General features: G+C 61.8%; 1 long non-coding RNA gene across 2 annotated transcripts; it reads left to right on the forward strand.

Annotated features, from left to right (window-relative positions):
* The first annotated feature begins 5,014 nt into the window (after positions 1-5,014).
* Positions 5,015-9,005, forward strand: LOC140662102 (uncharacterized). Of its 2 annotated transcripts, none has more exons than XR_012045980.1 (4): positions 5,015-5,129; positions 5,939-6,267; positions 7,648-7,738; positions 8,819-9,005. It is a non-coding gene; the product is annotated as an uncharacterized lncRNA (long non-coding RNA). The 2 variants fall into 2 exon arrangements; XR_012045981.1 differs by lacking the exon at positions 5,015-5,129 and adding an exon at positions 5,431-5,487.
* The last annotated feature ends 18 nt before the right edge of the window (positions 9,006-9,023 follow it).

Raw genomic sequence — 9,023 nt, forward strand, 5'->3', positions numbered from 1 at the left:
TAGAAACTGGGGGGAGTTGGCCGGGGGGTAGCGGTCGCTGCTCGGGGGACTGGCTGGGCGTCGGTCGGTGGGTGGTGAGCGGTTGTATCTTTTTTTATTTTCCCTCCCTTGGGTTTTGTTCCTCTCGCTCTCTCTTGTGGTTTTCCTCCTCATTACAATTCATTATTATTATTCCTACTATTTTGTTCCGATTATTAAACTGTTCTTATCTCAACCTACCAGTTTTCTTGTGCTCTTCCAATTCTCTCCCCCATCCCACCGGGGGGGGGGAGTGAGCGAGCGGCTGCGTGGTGCTTGGCTGCCGGCTGGGGCTAAACCACGACACCCTGTCGCTTTTTAAATGTTGTTTCTGTGTCTTTGTTTATTTAGTTTGCTGTCCCTCTATTTTATTGTTTTCTTCCTTGAAGGCCTTTGTTTTTCAGTTTTTCTCTATGCCTGCTTTTATCTAGTTTGCTCTCCCTATTTTTAAATTTTTTCTCCTCTGCCTCGTACCCTTTTACTTTTTCAGTGTTCTTTCTGTGTCGACTTTTATCGAGCTGTCTGTCCCTGTGTTTTTAGTTCTCTCTGTCTTGTCACATACCCTGTTGCTGCTTAAATTTTCTTTCTGTCTTTTATTTTTTTTTCTCTTCTCTCCATTCATCCTGAGGCGTTAGAGGGTCTCCTCGGCATGCTGTTATTTCTGAAGCGTAACTTGTACCCCTCTGGCTTTGTAAGAACATCTCCTCCCTCTTCCTCAGAGCAGTCTCTTTGTCCTCTCCTCCATCTCGCTTGCCTCCACTGGGTCAGCGTCTCCCTCGTGACCCCCGTACTCTGTTCAAATCCCCTCCCCAGTACCTTTGTGCCCTCAAGCCGCCTTCTGTCTCTCTGGCCATCTCGGCACCCCTCTGTTTCTGTCGCGACGCTTCCTGCCAGCGCCCTTGTGGTCCATGGCCATCCTTTAGTTCTGCAGCGGGCTTTGTATCTTTCTTCTTCAGAGACAACGCTTCCTCAAGCTTCCGTTTTCCCTCAGAGCACTCTTGCCTTCCCTCCGCCATGTCGGATGCCTCTGTTCGGTCCCCGGTCCCCTGAGGACATCTCTACTCTGTTCAGATCCCCTCCCGAGGACCTCATTGTGTCAGCAACCCTTTGTTTGTCTCTTTGTCCACGTTTCCCCCGACCCCTGGAGCCCCCTCCTTCCTGTCATGACGCCGCCCGAGACTGTCCTCGTGCCCCACGGCACCCTTCCAGCTCTGCAGCCCTCTTTGTGTCTCTCTCTTATTCGGACAGAACCCCTCCTCAGGCTGTTGTTGTGCCCCACAGCTCCCTTACCTTATTCACTGCCGTCTAGGATGTCTCCGTTCGGTCGCTCATCCCCTGAAGACATCGCTGGGACACCCTCTTGGGTTTTGCATTGCGTGCCAGAGCCGCCTTCTGTCTCTCTCTCTCTCGCTCTCAGCAGCCGCCTTCTGCCGTCACCGTGCCTCCTGAGGCCGTCCTCGTGCCCCGCAGCCCTCTGTGGCTCTGTAGCGCAATTTGCACCCTTCTTGCTCCCGAGAACCATTCCCGCTGACATCTTTCATCTCCAGAGCACTCATGTTGTCCTCTCTGCTAGCTAGGACACCTCTGTTCAGTCCCTGGTCCCCTGAGGACATCCGTAGTCTGTTCAAATCCCCTCTGGACTTCTTCACCGTGTCCTCGAGCCTTCTTGTGTCTGTCCCTCTCAGAAGCCCTCTGCTACTGTCACGATGCCTCCCGAGCAGCACGCTTTTAGCTCCGTAAGCCCCCTTTGGACTCGCTTTGTTGCCATCGCACCTCTCCTAAGATCTCTGTTCCCAAAAAAGAGCGTTCTTGTTCTTTTCTATGCCATCTAGGATGCCTGCCGAGCTCCAGGGACGAGGCCGAGCTCCTGAAACCGAGCTCCAGGGACGAGGCCGCCGCTCGGCCTAGGTCCCGCCGCTCGGCCCTGCACCTCGGCCGCTCGGCCTCAGCCCTCACACACGCACGCGCACAAAAACAGAGAACCTTTCCCTCACAAAAATACCTACAGATGGAGTTAAGGAGAAGACAGGAGACTCTGCTGGTCAGGCACAGGGCATGGCCAGACAATCCTAATGAGCAGCAACCTATTTGCCTGCCACCAGCCCTTTTTATCCCCTTGTCCCTCTCTTTTTCCGATGCTTGTTCCTCCCCAAACTCCTCTGCTACCTCCCCTTCCCCACCTTTGGTTCCTCCAGTAAACAGACCATAGTACATCCTGTGCGGTCCCCACGTGCGTCCCACAGCCTTAGTCAGCAACCTTTCTCAGTCTGTATGGTGATCCGGAAAGCCGCTCCCGTCTACTCGTCGTGACGAGTGTCACCCCGTACCGTGGGGCTGGCGGCTCTGCCGGGACAGCTCTGGGAGGAGCCCGGGCAGGGAATCCGTTTCTCTGGCTGGGTCACTGGGGTGCCTTACCTGGCATAGCGCCTCTGTGTGACTTGGAGTTTATGGAGACAAGCTTTTTGTCACATAACCTAGCAGGGAACCGCACTTAAAAGCTTTGGAAAAATGCTCTAAAACTAGAATTGTCCAATGACCTTAGTAGTTGGATTGGTTTGTAGGATAATCCTATCAGAGGCATCAACTTGAAGATGGCTGCTTGACCCATTTTGTTGATTTCAGTCGTGTTGTTTGAAGGAAGAATGTACAGAAAGGGCCGAGGAGGTGCGACAAGGAGACAGGAAAGAGCAAGTAAGTTTTGAGAGAGGGGAAGGACCTCAGTGCTGCGAGTGACTGAAGGTGCTAAGGGCAAAGAGATTTTTGGGTTAGGTATGCGCATACGAAGGTCTGGGTGGGAATAGCACACAAACAGTAGTAAAATACGGTTAGGGAAGCCAAGATTGCTCCTCCTTCTGGGCCCGTGCACGCGCCCTTGCTCTTGCAGACGCAGACACGCTGGAGCTGCGGGGAGGCAGGCGCGCAAGCCCGCCTGGAAGCAGGCTTTGGGCACAGGGTCCCTCGGCTGAGGCGGTGCCAGTTAGTGGGGGGAGAGCCCTGTGTGTTGGGCAGGTGAGGGGCGAGTGAGGCCGGAGCACGGCAAGGGCTGGTCCGGGCTGTTTGGTCTGGGGCAAGCGTGGACAGAGGGGACAGAGAGGAGGATCTGAAGGAATACGGGTTGTGAGCTCTTCATTCCCAACGAGGTCGCTGAGGGGGCAACCCCCTACGGTACCCAAGGTACGGGCGAAGGTCTGGGGCCAGCACAAACGGTGCTGAGAGAGGGAGTTTCCATAGGGTCTGGTAGTGGCTGCAGGCCGCTTCCCATCACAGAATCACAGAATCGTATAGGTTGGAAAAGATCTTTAAGATCATCGAGTCCAACCGTAAGCCTGACACTACCAAGACCACCACTACACCATGTCCCTAAGCAAACAGCGACACTGAGCCCCGTGGCGTGCTGCGCAGCCCTTTTGGTGTGCACCAGTTTGTATTCGGCCGTGCCCTGGAGCCCTCTGAACTCCTGAATTCATATTTTAGGCTCCCCCCGAGTCCTGTGTGTCCCAAGGCCCTGTGCTTGTCATACAGCGTGCCGCAATGCTTCCTGTTTAGCTTTCCTCCCATCCCAGAGTTTTGCCAGTGCTTTTTTGGTGTGCTCTAGGGTCAACTGTTTTCCTCTCTGTGGGGCCCAGGCCCCCTCCCCCCCCCACCTTCCTGTGCCCCCAGAGTCCTATGTTTTCCTTGTCACCTGCTGATGGCTTCCTCCCACCCCAGCATTGCACTCCAGGGCTCTCCCTTTGTTCTCGTCCCCTTTTCTCTTCCTGTGCAGCCCAGGACTCTCCCTTTGGCTTTTGGCAAGCTGCCCTCAGGAGCTGGGGCACCCCACCGGTGTCCCCAGTGGGGCCGAGGGCAATAGCCTGTGTTCTCGGTGGGATGCAGCTCTGGGCCCAGGGCCTGGGGCTGACCAGCCTCTGGAGTGGCCAGCAGGGCTGATGGCTATGGTGCCCGTGTCCCCACGGGCTGCAGCTGTGGGCCGGGGGCTGCTGAGCTGGGCTACTGCCATGAGGGTGGTGTTCACATCACCCCATGAGGGTAGGTCCAGGACAACAAAGCCAGTGCTGAGCAATACATGCTGGGACCGGGACTGAGGCTGCAAGCACAGAACAGGTGAATGGGGCCGGGGGGGGGGGGGGGGGGCGGTCCCTGCGACCGGGAACATCCCGGGGAAGGTGACACAAAGGGGGAGGCGGGGCTGGGGCAACAGTGACCGGGTCCAGGAAGACCCGCACTAGGGCCAAGGAGCGGAGGGTGCGGCGTCGGGGTTGCGGGTGGCCCAGAAGCCGAGGGGATGGGGGAAAGCTGATGCACCGGGACAGGGGGGAGGCCGCACAGGGACACGCGGGGCTGCCTGAGCGCTGGGGCTCACCGGGGGGTAGGGGTAGTGCTGGGGAAGCTGCTGGGTCTGATCGGGGCCCTGCAAAAGGGTGGTCCCGACACAAAGGCCCCCCCCCCCCCCCCCCCCCTCCCCGGGTGCGTGTCTGTGTGGGGGGGGTTTCCAGGTCGTGCGGAGGGGTGCGGGGCAGCTGGGGAAGCGTCGGACCCGAAGCGGAGCCGGTGGTGGTGCTGGGAATCCCGGCCCTGCGAGCCGGCCTCCGCAGGCGCGGCGGGGTCCCGCGGGTGCTGGTGAGGGGAGGAGGGCGTAGGGGCCGGTGTCCCCATAGGGTTAAATGGCAGAGGAGGCAGCAGCCCGCAGCATGCTGGGAGCTGTAGTCCTGGGGTAGCCAGCTGGTGGTCGGGCACGTTGTTCGCAGGGCATGCCGGGAGATGTAGTCTTTCGGCAGGGAGGTTCCAGACAGCCCCGCTGGTGTGTGCAGCACGCCGGGGTGCGTCCTCGCCCCATGCTGGCCTCCGGGTACCTGCCGGGGCCGGCAGCCGTCTGCCGGCGGGGAACGGCCTCGGGCACGTGGCGCGCACGGGGGGGGGCGGGCAGGCGGTCGCGCGGCGGCGCCCGCACTCACTGCTGCCCTCTGGCGGAGGAAACGCGGTACTGCAGGTCCGGCACCGCGCATGTGCGGTGGCGTGCCGCCGTGCTCACCGCGGCTGCCGTCCGCCGGTAACGGCAAGGCGGTGCCGCAGTGCCTGCGAAGCGCCGCCGCCGCGCTCGTTGCTGCCTCCCGGTAAGGAAACGCCGCCGCTGCCGCCGCCGCACCGCGTGCACGCTGCCGGCGGGCGCTCGGCGCGGAACTGCAGCGCCGGTGCCGCCCCTGGGTCCGCGCCGCCCGCCGGGTGCTCGCTGCTGCCGGTGCTGCGGCGCGGTACTGCAGCGCCGACACCGCACAAGGGCGCAGCGGCGCTGCCGCCTCCGCTGCTGCCGCGGCGGCACGGCCGCAGCGCGGTGCTGCCGCCCGGCGTTCGGGCGCCAGCCTTGGCCTCTCCGGCGCCCTGTCGGCGGCCGGCGCATGCGCGGTGCCCGGGAGCGGCATGGCGGCGCGCTGGGCGCGGGTCTCGGCGGCGGCGGGCGTCCTGGGGTCAGCGGTAAGGCGAGCGAGCCCCTTTGGCGGGCGCGGGGGTGTGTTCTGCCCGCTGGCTGCGGGACGGGAAGCCTGAAACTGCCCGCTGCGGCAGGCTGCCGGTGTGCCGGAGGCGAGCTGGGTCAGGGCAGCCCCAGGGAGTTGCCCGAGAGCTGAGAGAAGGGGAGAGGGGAAGAAGGCGGACACCCCCCCAGGCGCAGACGCCGGGCGGCTCCCCGCTTCCAGAGCTCCCCCTGAGCCTCCCCCGGCCCCGCTTGCCCCCCCACGCGCAGCTGCCCCCAGCTCCGGCCCCTCCCCTGAAGCCTGTCCCGTAGCCCCAGGTCGCTCCCAAGCCCCGTCGTGCCGGTGGCAAGCTGGCCTTCCGCGCGTCTCCAGAAGCCCCTGCGGAAGGAGAGGCTTCAGCCGGGGACGATCTGCGGTAATAACGGTGTCTGCTTCTTCTTTCCCTCTCCCAGAGTCTGCGCTGAGGACACGGTCGTCCCTTCCTCCCCTGGGGCTGCCGGTGACGGCACCCGCCTCAGGCTTTCGTGGATTGTCTGTGCCTGGCCTGGCTCTCCTCGCGGCGTGGGGGCGAAAAGGGACGGGCGGAGCGCTTGCTGGCTGTGGACAGGAGCTGCCGCGGCTGAAGCTGGAGAGAGAAGCCAGAGAAGGGTAAAGAAGAAGAAATGGAAGGCCGTCTGGCGGCTGCCTCCCGCTGCAGGCGAGAGAGAGCCTGCCTCTCCGGGTGAGGAAGGATCCCTCCTCGTAGTCCGCGGCAGGCCAGGCCGCCAGCGTGCACCGCAGGGTCTGTATGCGTAAGCCAGCACGTGGTCTTGCTCTCTGTCCCTGTCTGACAACCTGTGTCCTGCTCCTCGTCCTTCTTTTTCCCCTCTCTCTATCGTCCGCCATCCTTCTTCCTGTCTGTCTTTTTTCTCTTTCTATCCTTCTGCCCCAGCGCTTCTTTCTCCACCTCTCTCCTGCTCCCTGTCCCTTGCTTCCTCTCCCTGACCATCTGCCCTGTCTCCGCTTTTTCCTTTCTCTCCTTCTCTGTCCTGCTCCCTGGCCCTTTTTTCCTCTTCCTCTGCCTCTGTCCTCTAGCCCAGGGCTTGCTTTTTTTTTCCTTTTTCCTTCTTGGTCTCTTTGTACAAATCTGACCCTTTCTTGATTTCCCAGTCCCTTTGTCCTGTTCCCTGTGGTTTTTCTCTCTCTGTCTGTATGTCCTGCGCCCTGTCGCCGTCACGTTCCTCTGTTCTTCTTCCTCTCCTTTCCCCTCCACCTCTCTACCCCTCTGTCCTGCTCGCTGACCCTGCCTTTTCTTGCTCCATCTCTCTGCAGGGCTTCTCGTCCCTGTTGTGTTTGATTTCTCTACGTCTCTGACCTTTTCTTTTGGCCTTTCATTCTCTGGCGGCACCTCAGTCTTCTCCCTTGTCTTCCTTTTCTCTTTCCAGTCCTCTGTCCTGCTCCCCATCCCTGTATGAAATAGGGGCGGGTGCAGGCTCTGTTCTCTTGGGACTGGCGGGGGAAAAAGCAGCCCTGGGCCGAGCGCTCTCCTGGGGTTCGTCGGGGGGTTTTGGGGCCGAGCCCGTGTGCGAGCCGGGGGGAGTAGGGGCAGCCCCATCTGGCTGTCAGGTTCTGCTTGCGGAGCTGGGCAGCCTCTGCCGCTCCCGGCGCGGGTCGGGCAGCGGCGGCCCGGGGGGCTCCTGCGGCGCCGGGCGGGTGCCGGTGGCCGGAGTGGCGGGGAAGGGCTGCGGCTGCGGTGGGCGGGGGTTCCTGGAGGCGGCTGGGCCCGGCTCCCCGCGGGGGTGCTTGGGGCTGCGGGGGTTTGGGGTGCGGGCCCGGCACCCCAAACCAGTGCTGGAGAAAGCGAGCCGGAAGCAGCCGTGATAAAGCGATGCCCTGCCTGTGCTGGTGCGGCCCTGCAGAGGTGTGGGTCCGGGCCCTCCGCAGTGTCCAAGCGCTCCCCAAAAGTGCACGTGTGGCCCTGGGGGTGCAGGGCTGTGGGGTGGCTCCGCTCCCCCCGCCCCGCAGCATCACGCATGGGGACCGCAAAGGGGTCGGAAAGCAGAGAGGGTGAGCTGGTCTGGGGCCTGAAAATGGAGAGCAGGTCTTGTGTTCGCGGGGCTTGAAAAGAGGCTGAGGTGGCTGACTTTGGGGCTGAGAAACAGCTTGAGTCGTGCGTTTTCAGGACCTGCCAGAGGGGACGGAGCGGTATGTTTTTGGGCTGAGGAGCAGAGGTGAAGTGCTGCATTTTTGGGACTCGAGAACAGGCTGAGCAGGTGGGTTTGTGGGCTCAGAAATGGGAGCTGGTTTGGGGGCCCAAAGCAGAAGCCGGTTTGTCTGTTTGCGCAGGGCGGGGGGAGGGCATTGGGGGCTGCGGGGGAAAGCAGAGGGTGGGCAGGGTGCATGGACCCTCCCTGGAGGGTGGGGGTCTGGTCGCGTCGGAGCCCAGAGTTCGGGAGGCCGGCATGCCCCGGGCCAGCCTCACGGTCTGAGGTGGTCTCTGGGGGGGGAAGGGTGCTTTTCAGGGCCCGCACGCCCTCTTGGAGCCCAGCTCTTCTTTGTACGCTGCTGAGAATAGTTCTTAAGTACTTAATCGTACAAACTAATGAATCTGTATTTCCACAGCGTCCAGCTGTGATGTTTAATAGTAATATTTTCAAGTTCTGACAGTGACCGCTTTCCGACCTTGTCGAAAGCCCAGACTGTGGCAAATAGCTGGAGCTTGTAAGGAGAAGGAGCTGAAATCCAGCGGAGCTTCGGTGCGGAGCTGGAGCTTCGGTTAGCCAGAGCTGTAGCAAGGAGGAGCTGGAAGGAGATGGGGTGTCCGCTGTCTGGAGCGTGCGTTAGCCAGAGGCAACGTTAGCTGAGCGGGGGCGGCTGTGAGCCGGAGCGTCTATTCGCTGGAGCATCCGTCGGCCGGACTGCGCTCCCAGCAGGGCTGCAGAGCGGCCGGGCGCAGGCCGGGCTGTCCCCAGCAAGCGGCTCTGAGCAGCAGGGAGGCGAGCGGCCCTTCTGCCAGCGGGGAGCCTGGCCTCTTCCCTCGGGGATTAAATCCACGCCCTGCGCCCCTCCCTGCGTGGAGGGCGTCTCCCGGTCCCGTTCCTGGGGGTGGGAGGGAGGTGGGGGTGCCCCAGCTCTCCTGGGGCAGCCCCGCTGTGAGGGGGCGCGGGCGAGGCGGCAGCGGGAGGCAGCGGTGTCTCCCCGGTACCTGGCAAAGGGGAGAGGGGCCGGTCGGTTGGAGCTGCCGGGGTGCACGGCCTGGCCCCGCAGGGCCCCTCTGGCAGAACCCTCCCCTGTGTTTTCCCCGTCGGCTGGGTGTGACAAACAGGATCATTTTTTGCCTCCTCTTTTCCCAGTGTCACCTTCGGCGTCACGTGAAGAAAATCCCGCGTGGTCGGTCCCGCTTGCCGCTCAGGGAATTGCGCGTATGGGGCCGGGGGAGCGGGGAGAAACCTTTGCGAGTTCGGGGACGCTACAGATGCTCCACCTGAAACCCAGAGAAAAGGCAAATCTGCTGCCAGTGCAGAAAAGGTGATGAAGACTTGCGGGTAACAGAGCATG

The sequence above is a fragment of the Ciconia boyciana genome, chromosome 21, assembly GCF_034638445.1.
Source record: "Ciconia boyciana chromosome 21, ASM3463844v1, whole genome shotgun sequence".
Classification (NCBI taxonomy): domain Eukaryota; kingdom Metazoa; phylum Chordata; class Aves; order Ciconiiformes; family Ciconiidae; genus Ciconia; species Ciconia boyciana.